Source organism: Ambystoma mexicanum, chromosome 1q, assembly GCF_040938575.1.
Source record: "Ambystoma mexicanum isolate Mex_15411 chromosome 1q, UKY_AmexF1_1, whole genome shotgun sequence".
NCBI classification, from domain to species: domain Eukaryota; kingdom Metazoa; phylum Chordata; class Amphibia; order Caudata; family Ambystomatidae; genus Ambystoma; species Ambystoma mexicanum.
Window position 1 is genome coordinate 1,504,428,095 of NC_090922.1, and position 25,263 is coordinate 1,504,453,357.

The following is a 25,263-nucleotide window of genomic DNA, read 5'->3' on the forward strand; positions in this document are numbered from 1 at the left end:
CACCGAGCATTGAAGGACCTGGCGGACAGCAGCCTCGCCCCGAACGCAGCACGCATTTGGTCTTCTGTGCAGGTATGCGTGTCTACAGTGAGAGACCACAAGTGAGGGCATAGGCCCAAATATTACGATACCTGCGATGACCGAGTGGTAGCTGCAATAAACATTGGCTGAAGGGGGAGACCTGAGCACTGGGACTGGGGACAAGATAGAGAGGCACTGGGGCCAGCAACATTGTGCATTGAACGCCGAGGCACACCCGTGAGCACAGCCACAGGAGACACGGACATTAACAATACAGCGTCAGTGCCCCCACACAATAAGCTGGGAAGGACGGATGAGTCAATGGGCCGCTGGGATGGGGCCCCAGTTCTGAGAAAGCTACACTGCCCATGGAATGGAGCAGAGCAACACGGCCCACCTCTGGGCCTACACTGAATGCTTGGGGGCACGCCCGAAGTAGCCTGCACTTGCACGAAGTGTAGAGAAACCGCTATGGACACCACCGCCGGATGAGAAGCCGTGGGGCCTAGTCGGACCTGAAGCTGTTGCGCGCGGTGCCAGCAGATGAGCCTGAGCACAAGTAACTGGAGGAACCACGGACCAAAGCCCACGTGGGCTAACTAAGCCCGCATCAGCACGGGTGAGGACATAGCCCATGCCAGGAGTGGAACAGGTAGTTGGTCTACACCTCTGTTAAAGCCCGACTGGGCCCAAACGCCAGGAGCTGTTTAACTTAACCAAGGCCTGTGGGCGATAAGTGGTCGGGCTAGTCCACACCCCGGTGGTACAGCACGATGTCTAACAAACCCGTAAGATTGAAGAGCAAGCAGCCCACGCTCAATGACTACGCAAAGACATCTCCACGGGCAGAAGGGGCCAGGAGCAAAGACAAAACTCCTGCTGGAAGCACAGACGCCATGGGCACGAATCAGGAGTTCCTCGCTGCAATTGCAGACCTGAAAGTGGCCTGGGAGACTAAACTGGGACTGGCTATGAACGAACTGAAGGCGGCACTGGACCTCAAAGTCGGGGCAGTACAAGAAGAGGTGAACCTGCTCAGACAGGATGTCAGGACACTGGCGGAGCGCACCGGCGACCTAGAGAAAGAGGTGGCCCCAAATACAGTGGATTGCCCGCCCATAAGTCGGAACTTCATGCTCTGGTGCAGCGTGTGGGCAACCTGAAAAGCAGGGTGGAGGAGGCAGAGGGACGCGCCCAAAGGAACAATAACTGCATCGTAGGATTGCCTGAGGGAATTGAGGGTCCGAACCCCACGGAATACGTTGAAACCATGCTGCTGCAGGAAATAACGGGAGAGGTGTTGACCCAAGGGTTAGCAGTGGAAAGAGAGCATAGGGCTCTGATGAGAAGGCCGCCGCCGGGAACTCCCTCTAGGCCAATGATAGCTAAGATCCTGAATTATCGGGATTGTGAAAAAATTCTTGAGTTCTTTCAGAAGGGCGGAACAATAGAAAAGGGGCCAGCAAAGATAACCGCATATCCAGACTACACCTTGCAAGTGCAGCGTAGACGAATGAACTTTGGAGCAGTGAAAAGAAGATTGCGGGAGACGGGCCACAAGTATATGCTGATCTACCCGGCCAAACTGAAGGTGTTCCATAAGAACAAGACTTTCTTTTTTGAAACCTCGGAGGACGCTATGGGATGGCTGGACATGCAGAGCTGTCCCCAAGAGTCGGGAATCCAGATGGGAGATGGAGACGATAAGTAATATGCGGCTACGGCACCCAGGGTGACGTAGCATGAGACACTGGGACTGGAATATAGCATTAGACATGTCTCATGGGAAGGAGCTGTTGGGAGTATACAGGCAAGCATAATCCGATAATACCAAGAAACTTTGCGGGAGCACTTCGGAGCTAACCCTCATACCCCCACAGCGTTAAGTTTAGTTAGGTCACCGGTAGTCCGGTGACACCCTGCCGGGTTCCTGCCCTCGGCACTCCGAGGCAGGACCAAACGCGGGTGGGCCTGTGATCCAGGGATGGAGCTGGGCCTATGTTGGAGCGGGGTAGGGAGGGAGGAGGGAAGGGGTTGTGTGCAGTGGGGAGGAGTTAGAAAATGGGGGGAGGGGGAGGTTGTTGGGTTGGGGTTGGAGTTGGGCGGGGAGGAGGGAGGATAGGGGTTGTGTGCAGTGGTTTGTTGTAGTTGGGGAGTGTGTACAGTTGGGGTGCGTGCCTACACCCCGGGAAAATGATATGAGCCATGGGAGACCTTAAGATAGATACTTGGAATGTCAGGGGGTTCAACAGCTATTTGAAAAGAAATAAGGTTATGATGAACCTGCGCAGGCAGAAAGTGGACATAGCCTTGTTACAAGAAACTCATTTAACGCAGGAAAAACTGGAAGTGCTACGGAAGAAGTGGAAAGGGACGGTAGTGGGGGCAGCATGCTCAGCCTACGCAAGAGGGGTAATTACATGGGTGGCCCCACATGTCCCGTTCCAGCTGTTGAATTCTGCAGCAGAGTCAGACGGCAGGGTGGTGGTTATGAAGGGGCTGGTGGAAAATAGAGAGATATGTACTGTAAATACTTATGCCCCGAATCAGGACACGGCTGCGTACTTTAGAACCCTGTATGGTAAACTCAGTGGTAGTGTGGGGGGAGGGGCTGTTCTGTGGGGGGGTGATTTTAATTATGTGTTAAACCCAAAAATAGATAGATCAGACACTAAGGTGGATAGACCCACTCCGGCTGCAAAGACATTGCAGTCATTATTGGCAGATTTTGGGTAGGACTATGCATGGAGGTCACGCCATCCACAAGATAGACAATATTCACACTATGCGGCCCCTCAGAGCCTATATACTAGACTAGACTATGTGTTTGTCACACATGAACTAATGACTGAAATAACACATGCAGAATACAAAGCAAGGGTCCTCTCAGACCACTCGCCACTGATGTTAGTGTAGCAATACCGACCCCCGAGGGGAAGGATACCCACATGGCGCCTGCGTGCAGAGGCGCTGAAAGACAACGTATTCAGGGAGTATATGCGAGAGGAAATAAGAAGTTATTTTGAGATAAGCACTGGCAGTGTTAAGACAGCGGGTACACTCTGGGAAGCCTTCAAGGTGGTGCTGAGGGGGATTGCTGTAGCCAAGTCTAGGGGACTTAGAATGGGATCCTGACTGAGTTGCAGGAAGCTGAAAAGAAGCTAGAAAGGGTGTCAGAAAGGGGTAGCAATACAAAGGAAGACACGGAAATGGTACTTGGCCTGCAACAGAAATGTGCAGTATATTGGGAAAGATTATGCAACCTCAACTATAAAAAGTATATAGAGAGACAACAGGCAGAAAGGGACAAACCAGGGAGAGTCCTGGCATGGCTATATAAAAATGAGACCCCTAGGCCCCCAATTAGAACCATAGTGAAAGCAGATGGGTGCATAGCAGACACACAAGAGGGGGTTAACCAGGAATTTGCAGAGTATTATAGACGCCTGTATGGGGATGAGACAGGAAGCAACAGGGAGGAGATAGGGGACACATTGGAAGATATTGGACTACCCCAGATCAGTGCAGAGGAGAGGGAGGAGCTAGATGCCCCGATCACCATAGTGGAATTAGAAGAGGTAGTGAGGCAGCTGCCCACGTGTAAAACCCCGGGAACTGATGGACTCCCAAGCAAATTCTATAAAGCATATAAAACAGAGGTACTCCCCCCGCTGCTGGAGATGCTTAACGAAGCATATGCCAGAATCCTTACGTGAAGCGGTCATTATACCACTTCCCAAACCCAGTAAGCCGGGTAGCGACTGTGGCCCTTACAGGCCCTTGTCGATGTTAAACCAAGACAGCAAAATCCTAACAGCGGTCTTGGCAAATAGACTAAAGAAGGTCATTAATAAGTTAATACACCCTGATCAGACAGGATATGTCCCGAAACATCTCAAATAACCTCAGGCGACTCCACCGAGTCATTGAACATGCTAACGGAGATACAGACGAGATGGCGATAGTATCATTAGATGCGATCAAGGCCTTTGACTCAGTCAAATTGCCCTGGTTAACTGCGGCTCTAGCCAATTATGGTATGGGACCAGGATATCTCAAATGGGTCAAACTGTTTTATAGCGCACCACTAGCTAGAGTGAAGACAGGAGCTGTAGTTTCTGAAAGGTGGCAACTCAGTAGAGGTACCAGACAGGGATGCCCATGGTCCCCCATGCTGTATATCTTAGCCTTAGAACCCCTGGCGATTTACTTAAGGCAGCAATATGATGCAATAGATATTGTTGTTGGAGAGACACCAAATCTAATTTCATTGTATGCAGAGGACATGTTACTGTATTTGTGCTACCCAGAAGAGAACCTCCAATATATATTAGAAGTGATGTCCTGTATGTTCCCATTGGGTAGGTATAGAGGGCTCCCATTAGAGCATTTGCCGATCCTACAGATACCGTGGGAGGTTAACACATTCAGATATTTTGGAGTAGACATATATCATACGGTAGAAGCTGAACATAGGCATAACACGGAAAGAACAGTTAAGAAACTGGAGAGTAGCATGAAGTCTTGGGTGAAGCTCCCCTTGGCCATGATGGGACGAGGGCCGATGTTCAAGATGGTGGCACTGCCCAGATTGTTGCACTGCTTCGCGAACATCCCATACTCAATACCCAGAAAACTCTTTGCCAAGCTGGGCGGCATATGCAGGGAATTCTTATGGCACGCGATGAGGAACAGGGTAGCCCTGTGGAAATTACAAAATCCATACAAGAAAGGAGGCATTATATTACCAAACTGGGAAGTCTATTATGTGGCGAGCCAATTACAATACGTAGCCTACCTTAGAACAAAGGCTGTTTCAAGGGGACTGCGCCCCATACTTTCTGCAAGAGATGATTTGGTTGCCCAAATCGGAGTTGGAAGGCCGCCTGAGGATGATGAGCCTTGGGGGGGAGATATGGCGAAGAGCGTGCCAGTTAATGGAAAAGCCATCCCTGTGCTCCCCACAGGTCCCATTGGTCGCAGTGGCGGGAAGAGAAAAGCAACTAAGGTTACTGATTAGGAAGCATTGGGAACCAGTGGGGATAGTGACGATGGGAGATGTGTGGCAGGAGGGGAAGATACTGGAATTTGGGGAGCTGGTGGAGCTAATGGGCTTGCATGCGGGGCAATATATTACGTATCATGGGGTGATGCAACAAATTAAAGACACCTGGTCTGAAGTGGCATTGGTGGAGGAACCGGACGCCACTATAGATACGATATATGACATAGCAGAAGGGGGACACGAAACATCCATATTATATGAGATGATCATGTCCAAAGTGGGCAAGGAGGTGGTGCAACTCAAACTGGACTGGGAAGAAGAAGTAGGGTCCCTGATGAGTGATGGGATGTGGGAGAGAACACAAGGATATCATAAAAAAGTATTGAGAAATGCTAGGTTACAGCATATATAACTCACAGGGCATAACTGACGCCTCAAAGAATAGCTAAATTTAAAAACGCCGGACGTCAAGTGTGCCCTAAATGTAATGAAGAAAATGCGGGAATGGTGCATATGTTTTGGGCGTGCCCATTAATAGAGAGATACTGGGGAGAAATGGCACAGAAGATGGAGGACAAAGGGATCCATATGAAGGGGGATACTGCATGGGCTTGTTTGATAGGGGGTTTCCCAGACCACGTAAGCTTAAACATGTAAGCAAACTGAAAGATCTAGCGTATGTCCTAGCAAAGAGAAGAATTGCGATGGGATGGAAGGCATGTCATAGACCAAAAATGGAAACGTGGTGGAATGATCTGCAGAAGTGGGCGGAGGCAGAAACTGTGGTATGGCAGGAAGCGTGTAAAGGGGAGACAGAAGAAGAAGCCGGAACCCTATTGGGTTGGAGGCAACTGATAGCTGAATTATTTGGGTCATCGTATGATGGACCAAGTGATAGAGACCCAATGAGTTCTGTCAAAGAGGAATCCCCACCACAAGATGTAGAGACTGGAAATGAGGGGGAGTAGGCTGGGGAGGGGGGTGGGAAGGGGAGACACAGTGGGCTTGAATACCGCAATGTATGTTTATCTGTGATTGACATTATGCATTCACTCTAAGTTTGGTTTCATATGTTATTTTTTTTAAAATAAAATCAATAAAATTGTTTTAATAGAGATATCACCTCTAAAGTCCCGAGGGACAAGGAGAGATGCGAGAACGAGAGAAAAAACCAGGCACAAGCAAGCACATCTCTTGACACAGAGAGAGAAGGTAAAAGATGGAAAGGAAGTGAGGAGAGAAATGATGAGCTAGCATTCACACAAAACAAATGGATGGGAGGGCAGGTTTTATAGAAACTTAATGGTAAAAGCATAGATGACGTCAAACAAAAAGAGAAGCTGTATGATTTAAAGAGTAAAGAGAAGGAAAAAGAAAAAGGATTGAGAGACGAAAGATGATTTAAAGAGTAAAGAGAAGGAAAAAGAAAAAGGATTGAGAGACGAAAGAATAAGGAAAAAAGATAGGCAGAGACGAGAACAGGTATATCGCGAAGAGCAAGAAAGGTTACACGATCATGAGCAGAGAGCAGCCAATGATCAAGACAGACAGGAGCAGCGAAGGATAGAAGAAGAGCAAATGATACGGGAGAGAAGAATAAAGAGACGAAGGGATGAGGAAATACGAAGGGCAAATGAACATAGAGACACAAAGAAAGAGGAAGAAGATAGGGTCATAGAAGAAGCAAAGAAGCACAGAGAATTTGATGACGATGTAGAATGTAAGCGAAGGCAAAGAGCACGCAATCTTGAAAATCTGGAAAGGGTGGTTAAAAAACCTGAGCCAGTAGTAGATTGGGAAGATATAGAAGAATTCTTTCCTGAGTTAGATTCAGTACCAGGAACATCTAAGGCGAATATCGTGGATGACTTAGACACCAGAAGCATCGGAGAGACGATCGATAGAATATATGATGAAATGGGGCTAGAACAAGTACCCCAAGAGGAGGGGGAAGACGAGCACCTGGAAAGCACTCAGCTGTACGATGCTGAGGATGTCTCCCGAAGTAGCAGAAATAGAGAGCTGTCCCTAGATAGGTTGGAAATCAGTAAGAACAAAGAGGATGCGAGAAGTTGCACGAGTTGGGCACAAACAATGTCAGACACCGAAAAAGAGAGGAGCATGAGGAAAAAGAGGAAGAGATAAGACACGAAAAATGTTTCTCAGGAGGGAAAGGGATAAGATGGTTAGATTCTAGTGGGTCTGTACTGAGGGCATCAGAATCAGCCCCACAGTCAGACCAACACAAAGAAGTATCTCACGGTCATATGGGGGTGTCTCCACCACCCTATGTGAGCCGGCTAAGGACATTGCCAGGTAGGTGGCGATGCAGGAATATTACTCCTGCAAAAGACAGAAGAACAATGAGAGAAGAGAGAGAGGGCTATGCGTCCCAATTTCCGTTGATCGAAAAAGGTGGAACAAGACCACAATATATTCCATGGCCACACATGGATCGGGAAAACCTGAAAAATAAGCTTCCCATGTTGACATCGGGAGCCGGAAAATGGATACACGAGCTAAAAGAAAAATGAGGGAACACGTTAGCTATAGGGGATATCAAAGGTCTTTTAATCGCCATACTTGGTGTTAGAGCAGACGATGTGTGGACACGGGCAGATTACCCAGGTGTGACCACAGTTAATATCACACATGACGGAGCTCCATTTAGTAATTGCAGAGCTGCAGTATATAAAGCATTACAATTGCTATATCCAGATACTTCTGACATGGGAGCTATAATGACACGTAAAATGAAGCGGTTGGAAGACCCATTGCTTTACATCCAAAATTTCCAAGACGCGTGGGTACTCGAGACTCATGAATCTTGGGGAAAAATCTATACCCGTGTTTTACCATATATTATGCCAAGATCAGGTACAGTAACAGCTCAAGATATTGGTAGGAATCGAGGCCAAACCGTGGTCTGAAATACAATTGACCATAGCTCACTATTGTAGGTTGCTGCAAGAAAAGAATCGCAAAAAAGAGGCTGCACGAAAGGGTGAAGAGGCAAAATGAGTGGAGAATAAATTGTCAAAATATGCCCTTGATGGGGCAATGATAACTAGCACAGACGTGTCGAGCATGCAGCAGGCCAATAATCCACAGCAGAATAATCAGGGCAATACTTGGTTTTATCCCAGGGGAAGAGGATTTAGAGGAAGAGGATGGCAGAGTAATCAGGGAGGTTTTCAGAATAATCAAGGAGGCTTTCAAAACATGCAAAGTGGCAATCAAGATATGGCAAATGGCCAAATCATCATACCACCGCCAGTATGTTGGTTGTGTGGGATAACAGGGCATCTAGCACGCACATGCCAAAGTCAAGGCATGATGCAAAACGACCAAGGAACAAGAGCAAGCATGGTGAATCCACCAGTGTTTTTACAACAGGGAGGATATGGAGTTGCACAGAATCACACGGTGCAACAACAAATGCCAGGAGCACAGAAAAGCTTGCAACCTCAGAGTTCGATGAGTTTCCACAAGGACAGTCTCAACAGTCGCTGATGCAACTTTCGCAGACAGTAAGTACAGGTCAGGCTGTAATCCCTAGAATGAGGAGTAACACTGTTGATGGAGGAAGTCCATTCGCACATGTTGTGACAAAATTATATATGGACTAGGACAGCTCACTGGGAACCCTGATGTGTTCTATCCTATCTGTGACACCAGACCCTCCACAGGAACCAAGGGTCGATGTCGTTTTATGGGATAAAGAATATTGCTTCTTAGTTGACACAGGTGCAACACATTCGTGTATACGTGAATGCATGTTTTCCTTGTCTGGCGATGCTGTAAATACCCAGAGTTTCACAGGAGCTACAAGTCGTGTTCCTTTTACAGACGCACTTCCAGTCTCTATAGGAAAATGTGATATGAATGTACCTCTATTATATTCACAACAAACCCCAGCAAACATCTTGGGTCGAGATCTAATGACGAAGTTAAACATGACAATCTCGTTCACGGAGGAGGGCATAGTATGTTCGACTCCAGGAATGCACTACTTGAACGTATGCAAAATGATTAGAGCATACGCAGGACACACATCTATGAGAGCTATCCCATTAGAGCCAGAAATATTTGCGTATGGAGTACGTCTGCTAATGGCAGGGCTGCCAGGCCTTGCAGACAAAACCATGAGGACCCCAGATGAATTTCTCTTTAGGCCAAGAATACCTATGCACGAGGAAAAGGGACAAGTATTTCCCTTGGTAATACACACAGCCACTGTACGAGGGAAAATGGCTTTGATTGATAGTTGTGCTGATGAAGGCCTACAATGGTGCACAGTAATCGCCTTTGAAGAAGGGTACAGATTGACTGACGTCACTGGTGACGATCTGTTTGACGAGCAAGCAGATAGGTGAGAAACAGCAATTGAGTTAACCTCACTTTTTGGGTGAAAATGATCAAAAGAGAAGTGCCTCAGAGAATGATGTTGGCACAGAACCGTCCTGAATATTTCGAGGACGACATGGCCCAGGTGCCTGTCTCAGTGTGGACCACAGGCCCCTATGACGTAGGCTTATTGAAAGGAGTTGGAGAAGTGAAAATCAAACTGAAGCCAGGAGCAATAATACCAAAAGCACAACAGTATCCCATGTCTAGGGAGGCAGCTGAAGGAATTTTTAAGACAATTTCAGCTGTGATGGAGCAGGGCATCTTAGTGACGCCAGAGTTTTCATGCAATACTGCAGTTTACCCTATCAAAAAATCAAAGGGAGGGTCTTGGCGTTTAATTCAGGACTTACGTCCAATAAATGATATTGTTGAGGCCGAGTTCCCATTAGTCCTTAACCCAGCTACAATCCTATGTAATATACCTGCTGAGGCAAAATATTTCACGGTGATTGACTTGAAAAATGCATTTTTCTCAATCCCATTGCATCGAGACTCAAAAGATCTGACGTCATTTACGTTCAAACAAATGCATCTGAAAAGCACGAGGCTACCCCAGGGGTACTGTGAGTCTCCTATTTTTAACAGAGTTCTGCAGATGGACCTAAGTGTTGTCTTACAATATGTGGATGAGATCTTAATTTGCAGCACGACAGAGGAGAGATGCAGACACAATTCTATTCAGCTATTGACTATATTGGCTGAGAAAGGATATAAAGTTGACAAAGAGAAGTTACAATAGTGTCAACAAGAAGTGCTATACATAGGTCAGCTGATCTCACATGAGGGGAAGGGGTCTTCCTCTCTGGGTGCTAGAGGAAGAGACTTCCTCTACCTCGTCTTCTTGGTCCCCTTCATTGTCTTTGGAAGTACTGCACTTTTTTGTTTTGTAGATCCTCCAGCTGGTGGTGGTGGTGGTGGCTCTTGGGGAGGAGGGATGGCAAAAACTGAAAAATTGCAGTTTTTCTACTGTTCTTCCAAGTATATGCTTTGTACTAGATTGTTAATGGATAATGAGTGTGAATAGGTGTAGGAGCTGTGCACAAGGGTACATTTTGAGGTTTAAAGTTCCTAGATCAGTGGAAAATGCAATCACACTGTCCTCGAAGCAAGGACCCGATCCCGAAGTACAAACGCGTACGTGGACACATCATCATGCCGCACGAGAGCGCTTGGTCACAAGGCTCTATCAGGAAGTTGTGCTATGACGGCAGACGTTCGCGGACATCGATGGATGCAAAAACAGTGAAAAAGTTGTAAAAAGTGGGTAGAAGTGTTAAAAATTATGCCAGAATTTGGGAAATGGCAGAGTTTTAAGGTGAAACTTTGTAAATTGGACAAACATTTTGCTATATTGGGGGTAAGTATGATATTAGTAAGTTGTAGGAAAATAGCATGCACTGGTAAAAACTGATGAAATTCACAGAAAAAACTTTGTTAAAGGTACGTTATGGTTAAGTTGCACTAATAAAAACCTATAAAATTCACTGAAAAAACTTTGTTAAAGGGAGGTTATGGTTAAGTTGCACTAATAAAAACCTATGAAATTCAATGATAAAAACTGCGTTAAAGGGACGTTATGGTTACAAATAAAACCAAAAAACCTCAGACATTCACCAGTTATGGTAAGCTAAGCAAACATAACTCACGCCACCACCGTGTACTGCTAAGACTTACACCCAGGACATTAAAGATTACATCGCAAATGTCATTGATGACATCACATGTGAAATTCATTTTGATGAAAAGTCCCTACAAGGGGTTGTGTTTATAATGTTGGTAAGAAGATGTTGGGGGTGATATGGAGACCTATCATGAACTACTTAATCTATTAAAGTATGCACTCATCTAAACAACATTGTATTGGAGTGTTGTTGTTAATACAGGAGCCTAATCCAACAAAAACATAGGCAATAGCTGTAGTATGCACCCTAGAAGTACAATGTTTATAATTTTGTAATTTTGGATAGTAAAATAATGAATGCTACCTTATCCGAGTTTTGAGTAAAGTAACAACTAGCTAACAATTCCAGACTTACTGCACACTTGTGTTAGTACAAACAATACATATAAACACCACAATGCATACACACCAGAGGCACAAACAGGCAAACTAAAGTAAGGAAGAAAGAAACAGCATCATCAGAGAATGTTCATAACATTAAAGTTTATCTTAATGTATACAAATGAATTGTGTGTTTGAGGCCTGCTTATTGCCCCATGTATGTGAACCATGATCTGAGACAAACCCTAAGGAAAGTACTTTAAGAACATATGACAAGGTTAACGTCTATTTATATAGCACCTTTTGAATTTTAATATTCTGACTGTCAGTGAACAAAACTACCTGGCCTAGATATGTCAGTGAACAAAAACAAGTGGCCCAGATATGTGATGTCATCAGTATGTCATCAATGACATTTGTGAAGTCATTTTTGATGTCATGGGTGTTAGTCAGTGCAAAGTGGTGACGCGAGTTATGGTTGTTAAGCTTACCAAAACTGGCGAATTTCAGGGGTTTTCGGTTTTACTTGTAACCATAATGTCCCTTTAACAACGTTTTTTCATTGAATATATAGAATAGATAGATTACACAGCCACAGTAGTGGCTGTGTAGTTATGGTTAAGTTGCTGTTTCCATATGAATATGAAGAGCACTTTTTTGGCGGCCTATAACTCCGTTCCCCCTGGATGAATCTACACCAAACTGCAAAAAAAGTATATGGGTCACTCTGAATTTTTTTGCAAAGTTTGGTGATGTTTGGTCCAGGCGGGGGAAAGTTATAGGGGGGGTGCCCAAACCTCTTTTTTTCCATAAACTGAATGGGGGGAAAAATGTGCGCACGCCTACAGGCTAAACCGCTGGATGGATTTTCCCCAACCAAAAGCGTGCTTTTGTAAATTTGGTGAAATTCCGTCCAGTACTTTCCTTTAAAACGATCAAAAAGTAGGTCACAAACATTTAGTGATATCTATGTCCGCTCCGCAGTCTCACTTCCCTGTTCGCTCCGCGGACAAGAAATCGATTGGCCAATCTGTAGCGTCATGTCCGCAGACATGTGGCGTTTTCACTGATTGGCTGTGGAACAGCGTGAAGGGCGTCACATTTCTTTGCTGCCCACGCCATCTTACATTCGTTTCTTGGTGTACACGGACATCGCCGGTAACACATAAAAAACAAGACACCTATGAACTTGTTATACTTATGAATTACTGTTTCCGAAGGTGAGCTTTCATTAATTTGAGATGGAAAGTGGCAACGCAAACTCAAAAAGTGGTGTGTTCTCGCTACCAGATACATACGTTAAAGTGAAGGTTGTTGCTCAATGTACCGTGCCCAATGCCTGCGCCTGTGTTACAATGTTTTCAGAGTAATATTGAAGTCGGCCTGGCATCCTACATTTTGAATTCTGAGCCCGCCACTTGGAGTGTTTGTTGGAAACAGTGGTTCTGGAGGCGTATGGGAGTAGTGCTTCCCATGATTGGATTGTCATATGTTGTTGCAAAGTGAGATTTTATTTGCCTTCTGATTGAAGGTCAGTTCATTTGCTTTTTTGGTTGCAAGCACAGTAGGCCCACGCATCCAAGTCAATCCATAAGGGGCTATTGTTTTTTGACGTTGAGCGAAAGGGAAACTTCAAAAGCTATGCAAGGAATGAGAGCTTGGAAATTTGATAAGGTTACGTTTTAAAATCGTTTCTAAGAAACATGAAATATCACTTCACAAAGACTCTTTGCTTCGAACACATTGCTGTCTGACTTTTGGAACAGTAATGGAGCCTGTCAAGTTCATGTAAGTTTAATTTTGACGACTGTACACCGACCCACATTTTAATTTTATATTACCCAACACTAATTGTGACAATGTAACTGAAGTATTATTTTTTGCGCATTTATATTTTCTCTCATTCACAGAGAATGCACATTGTTGGTCTTTGAAGGCTATGAGTAGAGTCTCACTTGTTGACCATTATTTCGTCTTCTTTCAAATTTTATGCTTGCCCACAAACTTTTGTCTATCAGTTTGCATGTTTTTTTGGTCTTGTGTAACAATAAGACATGTAATTGTTTTTCCCTGCTCATTTATGTTGCCTTCATAACTTCCTTACCCTCTCACTGTGTAGTTGACGTTTCCTTAAACCCTTACGACGACTGCTGTTAATTACACTCTCACTGGGCCTCATTACACGGTACGTGGTAAAAAACGACTTTTACCACATGGTGTTATTAACGTGTCCGCCTAGTCAAGAGGGCGCTAATTGCATAGCATTATGAGTATGCGGACACAAGCATAGTGCCATGTCAGTTATGACCCTACCAGCATGCCGTTAAAGACCCCAAAAAAACCCTTAGCTGCACCGGCGAAAACGCTGATAGCACTTCCGACCTCCAGAAGCACGCAAATAGCGGTCACCGTTAAATAGCGGAACCGGAAATAGCGTCATCGCACAGGAACGGGAAAGAGCACAGCGGCCATCTTTAAAAACACAATCCATTGCCATCCTCCGCCCCCTGGACCTGTTTAGACAACTGTGCCATCCCAAAGCCACGAGGATCCCCTCACCATGCCAAAGGCCATAAAAAAAAACACAGACCGCCAGTGTAAAGAGAAGTTCACGAAAGAGGAACGCATTATGCTGACTGAGACACTAGCAGCAAACTCTGAAGTGGTATTTGCCAACGACATGCGGCGGGAGACCCTGATCCGGAAAAAGGCCATCTGGGCAGAGGTCGCCCTGAAAGTGAGTGCGGTGGGCACCACCACCCGCACCGTCAGGGAGTGCAGGAAGCGGTGGGACGATCTCCGCCTCCGGGTCCGCAGCATACTGTCTGCGAACCGCAAGCTGGCCATGGCCACAGGAGGTGGCGCAGATTCACCAATTAAATTGAAGGAGTGGGAGGAGACCTGCGCCAGCACGATTGGCGTGGAATCAATCGAGGGAGTTGGGAGCATGGAGCATGGTGTGGCCACTACATCAGATGGAGGTAAGTGTACACATGAAACAATGCACTGTGAATGTTGAGGCACCCCCCAAATGTGAGGCCATATTCACCTCATGGATGCAGCCACAATCATACATGCACACAATCCTGCCCATGTGAGTGTCACACCCCAACACACACACATGCACGCATCACCACAGACAAGTGTGACACAGACCCATGCATGGAAGACCCACTCAAAAGCCCCATCACATGAATTCCCAACAATGAAGTCCCAATGCACAGAACAGCATGATGAACTGAATCTGCATGAAGCACGTTGAACCATCACCAATGCCATCCCCCTCTTTGTCCCCCACAGGCTCACATACAGACAGCAAAGTACCTTCCACTGTGACTCAGGCTCCCCCTTCAAAGAAAAAAACCCAGGGCACAGGAGACAGGGGACACCCCCACCACAGCAAGTGGCACAGGGAGGAGTGAGCCCCTGCAAATGGGGCAAACATCTCAAGATCGTCACTGCGCCAATACCGAAGTTTACACCAGCAACAACTGCCACACCCACTGACGTGAACCCACACCACAGGTCAGACTCACGGAGGGGCCACACTCCGCTGCCACAAGTTCTACTGGTGAGGCCGCTGCCACAGCGCCGCTGTCAGATGTGGAGGACCCTATGGAGTTCAGCATGCAAATGCACACCCCCACCACCCCAGGAAGCCCAGAAGCAACTCCGCAGCCAACACCAGGATCCTGTGTCCATGGCCAGTCTGGCGAGGAAAACACGGGAGGGAGCTGGAGCCCACCGGTGGCCTCACCTGATGACTGGGACGTAGATGTAGGTGCAGCAGCGACACCACGAGCTGGCCACAGTGGCTATGACCTGGCCACCATCAGGCAGCGCCAGGAGGACATCACAGTGCTGGTTGGACAGCATGTGGAAGAGGCTGCCCGTCTCAGGGGGGACATCACGGAGACTGCTAGGCAGTCGAGGGAGGCGATGGAAGCCTGTAACAACTGAGGCAGGTCCTCACGCGTATAGCGGACGCGAATGACCGCCAATTCCCACCACCACCACAGGGACAGACAGCCTCCTCATCATCTGCGAGTTCAAGGCAGACAAGCCCCCTCCGCCGCTCCATGCTAACCACTAGGCGCACATCATCCCAACCTCCAAATGGTGGTGGTGGCAATGGCAATTAGGGACAGCAGGGTCTAGCTGGCACGTGTGCAGCAGGACACCAACATTGTGCAAGGCACACATGGGGTTGTTGTGGGGGCAGGGGGGAAAGGGTGTTTTGGGAGTGTTGTGGGGGGAGGCGGGAAAGGGTGTTTTGGGAGTGTTGTGGGGGGAATGGTGTTTTGGGAGTGTTGTGGGGGGAGGGGGCAAAGGGTGTTTTGGGAGTGTTGTGGGGGGAGGGGGAAAGGGTGTTTCGGGAGTGTTGTGGGGGGAGGGGTGTGGGAAAGGGTGGTGGGATAGTTGGGGACATGCACGTTATCATCTCATTATACATTAATACACTGGTGACTAGTCAAAACACAGGCTCGGACTTCGTCATTGTGTGTGTGTACTTTATTGATGACAGCGTCCATTTTGCGCTTCACCAGTGCACTAATACCCATATCCATCCTACAGAGTTAAACATTGTGTCTCAGAATATTTGGTTGATCAGATGCTGTCGCACATCGCGTCCCTCCTGGGCATCGCCTCTTGCTTTACCACCATCCCCGTCACCTCTGTCCTCATCACCATCATCATCCTCATCAGGTGCTTCTATTTCTACGTCAGGGGGCAGTGTCACATTCCGTCTGATACACATATTGTGCAGCATGACACATGCCATGGTGATCTTGGCCACCTTCTCATGGCCATACAGGAGAGCCCCACCCGACCTGCTTATGCACCTGAACCGTGTCTTCAAAAGGCCAAATGTCTGCTCAATAACGACGCGGGTACGGGTATGTGCACGATTGTAGTCCTCTTCGTGCTTATTCTGTGGGTTCCGTACAGGGGTAAGGAGCAACCTCTTCAGGGGATAGCCAGCATCACCTGTATGAGGGGAAGAATGGGGACCTGTTACTGTTCACCTCAAGAGCGGCCTGTACATATCACACAAATCGACTTTGCATTGTGATTGAAATCCACGATAACCAGCATGCATGCAGACGATCTGTGTGACTGCAATGTGCAAAGGTGAGCTCGACCCTGCAAATGGACATGCCTGATTCATGCCTCCGACAGTAATTGACATGTCCTGGGTGAGGCCAGGTCTTAGGTGTCCCTGGGCCCAGGCAAATTTGGTACCACATTGCTAGTGTACTGCCATTCCGACATCGATGTTGCCATGCTGTGAAACATCACTTCAGTGGTGCTATAGGTGCGTGGTTCAATGCTATGGCTAGGGGTGATCCCTTTGCATGCATTCAAGGGCACATTGCTGTATTGATGTTGTGCTGCGCTAATTCTGTATAACTATCTTGACGCCATGTTGCTGATTGGTGTATTATGTGGTGTGGCATGATGTGCAATGTGGATGGATGTGTAATATTTGGAAACCTGGATTGTTCTCAATGTTGTGCAGCTTCAAATTGCATGTGGGCTCTTCTCAAGTACATTGTGCCCTTCCCTAATGGCCATTGGCGTACAAATGTATGTCCATTTGTCCTACGGACAGCTGTCTATACCCAGTTGGAGTATGTATCTCTCCCCCCCGATCACACCCAGTTGGAGTATGTAGCTCTCCCCCCAATCACACCCAGTTGGAGTATGTATCTCTCCCCCCCAATCACACCCAGTTGGAGTATGTATCTCTCCCCCCCAATCACACCCAGTTGGAGTATGTATCTCTCCCCCCCGATCACACCCAGTTGGAGTATGCATCTCTCTCCCCCCCCAATCACACCCAGTTGGAGTATGTAGCTCTCCCCCCAATCACACCCAGTTGGAGTATGTATCTCTCCCCCCCAATCACACCCAGTTGGAGTATGTATCTCTCTCCCCCCCAATCACACTCAGTTGGAGTATGTAGCTCTCCCCCCCAATCACACCCAGTTGGAGTATGTATCTCTCCCCCCCAATCACACCCAGTTGGAGTATGTATCTCTCCCCCCCAATCACACCCAGTTGGAGTATGTATCTCCCCCCCCAATCAATTGCCCTGCTACTCACCAAGTAGCCACAAACGTTGTGCGGTTTGTCGCTCCATGTAGCGTGGTATGGGTGAGTTCCGCAGGACCATTGAATCATGGGTTGATCCGGGAAATCGGGCACAACAATGTGTGATTATCTTGTTTGCGTCCCATACCATTTGGACATTGATAGAGTGGAATTTCTTTCTGTTTCGGTAGACTACTTCATTGTGATGTGGGACCACCAATTCCACATGGGTACAGTCGATGGCCCCGATGCAACTTGGGATGCCTGCCAGTGAACAAAAGCCAACTTTGGTGTTTGCGATATCCTGGGCAGTCCGTGGCAGGAATATGTCTTCACGTGCATGCTTCAGGAGGGCATCGAGTACCTGGTTCAGCGTGCGTGAGAATACTGGTTGTGCGATGCCATGCATCTGCCCCACTGTATGCTGGTAGGTGCCTGTGGCCAGGAAGTGGAGCACGGTCACCACCTTCAGTAGAGGGGGGATGGCAGTTCTGATGTCTATGAGGCTCATGATGTCGTCATGTATCATGTCCACGATATTGGTGATGGTATCCCGGACCAGACGGTACAGGGTGTGTATCTGCTCAGGGGTTAGGTGAAATGGACTGGCTCGGATCCTGGGGATTGGTGGTGTGGTATTACTACATGCCTTGGTGGTGCTTGCTGCGCCTGTCTTGCCCTCCTCCTTCTCCTCCTCCTCCTGCATCTCCTCTGTGCTGCCTGTTGTTGTTACTGCTGCAATGCAATCATGTCCTCCAGCCCATGTAATGCTGCTAGTATTGGAACCATCTTGGTGTGGGAAGGTGTGTGTGAAGGGGTGTGGTGGGCTCCTTTTGTGCTGGCACAATCTCCATTGACTCCACCTGTGCTGATTGTGTCCTCCTGTGGCAGGTGGGAACACTGCTCAGTTCTCTTAACGGGTGGTTCGCGATGCCGGTATTAGCACCATGGCGGTAAGGGGTTTTTGGGGCTTTACCATGCCGCTATTTGCATGCCCGCATGGCTTGTGATGGTGTGCTATTAGCGACATGCTGCTATTTACGGGATGAAGGGTCGCGCACACGCGAACTAGCCACTATTAGTGGCACCGTACTTAGCTGTGCCGCTAATAGCGGTAACCCGGGTCGTAATTGGCATTGGGATTTAACGATACCGGTATTCCATTGCCGGTAACGTTAATCCCTTAACGCACAACGTGTAATGAGGCCCAGTGTAGTTGACGTTTCCTTAAACCCTTACGGCGACTGCTGTTTCTCGGCCTTTCTACACTTGCACTACATGTACCCATGGTCAACGCCAATAATTTCTTAAAATGTCATGTTTTTCCACTACCATTTGTGTACTACTTTCCCTAATGTTTGTGTCTGTTTGGAAATGTTTTTCTTTAGGTTGATTATTGATACAGATTTTTTTCACATTTTCCGCCTAGCTACATATTGCCGTACTGTGCGTGCCATGGTTTCCAAATACCAAGTGACTGCTTCTTTCGACGCCAGCTGCGACTGCTTGTCACCTGCTGCCTGTCCATTATTTTCTTATGGGATGACAGGCCTGGGCCCCTCTGTCCCTACGCTGAACTGTCAATTAGGAGTGACGTAACTTCATTTATGATGTTGTAGGCAACGGTCATGGCGCTGTATTGCAAATACCTGTGCAACCAAAGTGGTTACATTCACAGAAATGCATACTTTGTGTATGCGAAAAGGACAGCGTGTGTCTCACCATAAACATTGGCAATGTTGCACTTACTCCCATTGTTACAAGTTAATTGGAAATTAAATTAGTCTGCTTGTCTCTGATAGTTGTTTGTTAAATAAAAGTACTTTACAAATTCTTAAATGGTAACGTTTTCTTTTAAAATGTTGATTATAATTTCGATATGTAAGGTCCCACATTATACGTCACTGTATGTTTATTTACAGGTTCTGCCACATGGTACGTACTGTTGGTTTTTTGAGGTTGTCATGGAAAGCGAAGAGGGGCAATGTATATAACAACCGCTTTTCCTTTCTATGGTGGCCATTTTGAAAAAGGATTTTGCTTTGTTATCGTTGAATATTTACGTACAGGTTCTGCGTCTCGCCACGTACTTTTGCTTTTAGCTTGCTGCCATGGAAAATGAAGACGGCCCTTGTATGCAGCACCCGCCTTTACTTTCGATGATGGCAATCTAGCAAAAAGGATTTTGTTTTGTGATCCGGGCCAGATTATAACCAGAAATCCTATTTTTTCGTAGTATACAGTACTTATTTGCGCATGTGTACTATTACTGATAACAGTTATAGCGTCTATATCCTTTGCTGAGAAATTTAAAGTACATGGAGTGAATGCAATTTTATTTTTCATGCATTTACATTGCGAAAGGTATTTTTCAACATAAAATTAACTTTGCTAATGGATGGGGTTATTTTTTGGTATGACAGCTAATAAGGCATTTAGCGAACGGAAATTAGGCAAGACGCATCAAACAGTGATATTGGGGAGTGGGGAGCCAGTGCTAAAATAGTGTGCGTTTGTAATTTATAAGGCTGGGGCAATGTTTACCATGCTTCTTCGTTACAGTAGTGCTGCTGTATCTTGGGGAGGAGGGATGTCCTTAGCTGATGTTATTTTCACATACCTAAAACTTTTGCTAAAAGTTTGTACTGTGTACTATATTGTTAATGGGTCACTACCAATACGTATGGGTGCTGTGCAAGGCAAATGTTGCAGTTGGACGTTCGTACATCAATTTAAAATCTGTTTCCACATTGTCCCCGAGGCAAACATCTTACTGTTAAGTGTTTACGCATTCTGGGACACGTTACTGTGCTGTACACAAGCATATTGTCAAGTGGTATTCTCCACAAGGAGTACAAATAAGTCAGCATTTGCATTACAATATGGTTACGTGGCACTACTATAAACCGATCATCTTTGCCAAAATAACTTTCGCAAAAGGGACGCTATGGTTAAGTTGTTGTACTAAAAACATGTCCAAATGAGTAAAGAGCAATTTGTGAAAGGGGCCTTATAGGTAAGTTGCTCTACTAAAAACCCGTAAAATTCACTAAAAAAAACTTTGTTAGAGGGACATTATGGTTAAGTTGCACTATTAAAAACCTGTGAAATTCACTAAAAAAATCTTTATAAACGCGACATTATGGTTCAAAGTAAAACCGAAAAACCCCTGAAATTCGCCAGTTATGGTAGGCTAAGCAACCATAATTCCCACCACCACCCTGCACTGCTAACACTAACACCCAGGACATCAAAGATGACATCACAAATGTCATTGATGACATCACTGATGACATCACATGTGTAGCCCCTTTGTTTTTGTTCACTGCCATATCTAGGCCAAGTGGGTGTATTTACTGACAGTCAGAAAGTAAGCTTTCAAATGGTATTACATTTATAGATATTGCTATTCTCACATGTTCGTACAATACTTTCCTTAGAATTTAATCGCATCTTATGATGTACATATATAGGGGAAGAAGCAAGCCTGAAACACAGCAATCATTTTTGTGCGTGAATACAATCATGTAGATTATACACAAATGTCATTGATGCCATCACTGATGACATCACAGGTGCATTTAATTTTATAAAGTTTTTTTTGTGAATTTCACAGGTTTTTAGTACTGCAACTTAACCATAACGTCCGTCTAACAAAGTTTTTTTTAGTGAATATAGATATAGTTATGTCGTTTGAACTACAAGATTCAAATAAAAACAGGGTTGAAAAAATGTCGGTCGAACTAACCACGAAATGGATTTTAACATACTGTGCAGGCTGTTACAGCAGGTGTTGTGATCACAGATGTCAAGTGTGGGAAGTCATTTCAGCATGATGGTGACGTCAGTTCCTTTCCACATGTTGTGACAAGGCCATTGTGTACTCTCTAGTACAGAAATGAAAAACGATGGAGCTTTCTTCCCACCACACCTGTCACGGGACCCAAGACATGTCCGAACCCTAGAGCGGAACAATGGAAGTCAACCGTTCACAAAAAATAAGCTTCAAAGAGTTAAGAAAGAAAAAGTGTGTTTGTCTTCAGCTCGGATTTCCGAGTCCATTCACTGAAATGCAGCATTTTCCCGCTCTGACGCAGAAGCTTTGGCATTAAACCCAGGTATGGCTGCAGGCGTGGTGTGGCGCACTGCGGCTGCTGCCTGTGCATGCCTGGAGATGCTGCGAATTTCAGTGACAACCACCCACTCCTGGTCCGATGAGTTGTCCTGAAGGGCAGTGAGGTGGCAGTATTTGGGCGCAATGCACAAGATCACACAATTGCACCAGTGCCAGGTAATTTTCACCAGTAGGTGTTATCCATTGTATTGGGACATCTGAACATCCAGGTGCTGTAAAGAGTGCAGTGTTTGGTGTGTGGACAGGTGGAGACCCGGTGACAGCATTCCACATGTGATGGAGAAGAGGATTAACACGTAATTAAGTCAGAAATAGTCATCAGACTATATATTGTCTCTAGTACATATACTTACAATTGGGGGCGTGTGGGAAGAAAGAGATTTGCCCAGAATCACAAGATTTGTGGGTCAGTGGCTGAAGCTGAGTTTAGAACCCATGTCACTTACTTCGCTGACACTGTTCCTATCTCTGAATGTCAGCGCAACTCCAGAAGCCTGGAGACATCGACGGGTGGTAATCCAAGAACTGAGCAAAATGAAAAGGCAAGGAAGCCAGCCTTTGCTATAATAATAGTGCATAGAACAACATCCCTCTGGCATCAGACTGGTTCCTTCTCTCCTACAGGTCAGGAAAGAGCCTAACATGCCCCTGAAATCAGACTGCTCCCCTCTCTCCACCAGTCAGAAAGGAGCCTAAGATGCCCCTGGCATTAGACTGGTCCACTCTCTCCTACAGTTCAGAAAAGAGCCTACGATGCCCCTGGCATCAGACTGACCCACTCTCTCCTACAGTGGAGAAAAGAGCCTAAGATGCCCCTGGCATCAGACTGGTCCCCTCTCTCCTACAGTTCAGAAAAGCACCTAAAATGCCCCTGTCATCAGACTGGTGTCCTCTCTCCTACAGTTCAGAAAAGAGCCTAAGATGCCCCTGAGATCAGACTGCTCCCCTCTCTCCTACAGTTCAGAAAAGCACCTAAAATGCCCCTGTCATCAGGGTGGTGTCCTCCCTCCTACAGTTCAGAAAAGAGCCTAAAATGCCCCTGGCATCAGACTGGTCCCCTCTCCTACAGTTCAGAAAAGCACCTAAAATGCCCCTGTCATCAGACGGGTGCCCTCTCTCCACCAGTCAGAAAGGAGCCTAAGATGCCCCTGACATTAGACTGGCCCCCTCTCTCCTACAGTTCAGAAAGGAGCCTAAGATGCCCCTGACATCAGAAAGGCCCCCTCTCTCCTATAGTTCAGAAAAGAGCCTAAGATGCCCCTGAGATCAGACTGGTGCCCTCTCTACTACAGGTCAGAAAAGAGCCTAACATGGTGCTCTTCAAAGACCATCTCATGAACCAACGATTTGTGAAACCTCCCGAACAAGGCCCTTCCCGCCTTGCCCTTAATATGCTTTCTGTACCCTCTGTGTTCACTCAGACACTATCCTTCAAATCGGATCCAGGACATTGTTTCCCATAGTTGTATCCCCTTCTTTGAGCTCTATGTTACATCTCTCTTAGGTTCATGGTATGCAGAACCCAGCACATACACACAGACATGATTGGAAGTCAGTCACCAGACAACCTTTCCATCAAACACATGTTCTACTATTCCAACTGCTCCACACTCCATGGCCCACCTTGGACATAAACATAACATGTGCCCAAAGTTGGTCCATTTTCTGCTCTAACAATAATCCTTTATATATAATTTCCTGAGGATGTCAGTGCATTGACCAGCTCCTCCTCTTCTCAGTTAATGCATATGCCCATACCTAATTCTTTGATTTTTTACAAAGCAGTCAGGAATCTATCATTGGTGCTAGTTGTTCCCTTCCCTTTTTCTTAGGGGTATTGCAAAAGATTACTATAGAGTATACGTGGCTGTCCATCTTGGAATAATAATCTCTCAGCAAGTAACGTATATAGTTATACTATGTTTTGATAATGTAGTTTGCTCAGGAAGATAAGTGAAAGTGTTAGAACTGATATAATATTGTTTCGTCCTCATTCTATATGTTGGCCTATGCCCAGATGCTTTGCGAGGAAATTCGATTTGTAAGGTCGTGACCTTAAGTAAATCAAGCCTCCATTTTAGGTTAAAGCCGCCATTTTAGTATCGTACAAAGTCACCCTGTAGTCTAAAATGGCCGTCTTGTGCTCTCTTGTTCTTGCTTTAACCTCTCCAACCTCTGTAGGGGAGTTAATGTCCAACGTGCCTTCAGGCTACATGTTAGGGTCATGTAGACCTTGTCCTTCGTTGACCTCGGGATCAGGGGATTACTTGAATCAGCGATGTTAACCCACAAGTTTACAAGAACAATAACGCTATCCAAATATGACATGCGAAACACTTGTTTGATCCGTATTAAAGCAATGTGTAAAGAGTGTAACGTTAAACGAAAGAATAATAGTGTGTGTTAGTAAATATGTTGAAAAAGTAAACCGCATGCACGAGATATGTAAATTAAGATACGAATCTGGCGCGACCCTAGCCCAGTATATAATTAACTTGTAAGAGGCTGGACATCATTATAACAAACTGTATAAATACGCTGATGTCCAGCTAGCAAATCCTGCTCACTGCTCACATTGAACCCTGCTGGTGGTCTCTGTGATGTATTGACGGCCAAATAGCTATTTGTGTACTTTGTTCGATGCTGTTCAGTTTTGTAATAAAGATTCTGGGAATCTTAACAAGCCCGTGTCGGTGTATTTCTCTTTGCATGGTGTAAAAGCCTTAATATTGTATTTTTCTGATTCCACAAAAGGGGGTTGGTTTATTTTGTTTTGGGTATTTATTGTCTAAGGACCTAGTTTTGAGAAGCAGCGGAGTGGTGTGCATCTGGCACAAAATTAAATTGTACATGCCATACCTTGCCCAAACTACACACTAACCAACAACTGTCAGAAAACTACACTTCATGCCTACAGTGAAACAGAAATGTGCAATAGCACCTTGAAGCGTTTATTATGCGCAGAATGGAATTACCATACTAAATGACCCCAGACTCAAATAACCACACAGACTCAAAGAGTATGGCAAAGTATTACTTTATTGTCAGTTAAAAAAAAATGGCAATTCGGCGAGCCAGAGGCAGTAGTCCGCACACTCACACAGGATTTTAATTACACAAAGGCGTTATACCTCAATATGAGTCAGCTATGACATCATCCAAGTGTGTGAAGGATCTGGGAACCGACGAAAACTGTGGCAGAGGGAAAGTACTGTTCTGCCGGACTTTGAGCCCTCTTGCCTACCTCCCCCACCGGGTAAGAGGCAGGGCCAAAGCTACTCTGGCAGCACGGGGAGGCCGGGCAAGCCTAGCTGCCAATAGCCCTCAGGGCCCAGCCTCCAACAGCGGGTCGCTGGCGCAGAGGGGGCCCGGGCTGTGACAGTCATTGGAACACGGGATCTGGGAAAGGTAGAGCATGCTTGGCAGATCAGGACAAAATGAAAGCACCGAGGAAGCAGCAGCTACCTGCATACTTGCCAACCCTACAGATTTAGGCAGTAGGCTACTGCCTTGTAAGCAGTCCTACCTGTAAAGACTGGAGGGGGGTGTCTGTACTTCTGCTCTCTATATGGTAGAGGAGAGGCACAAAGGACC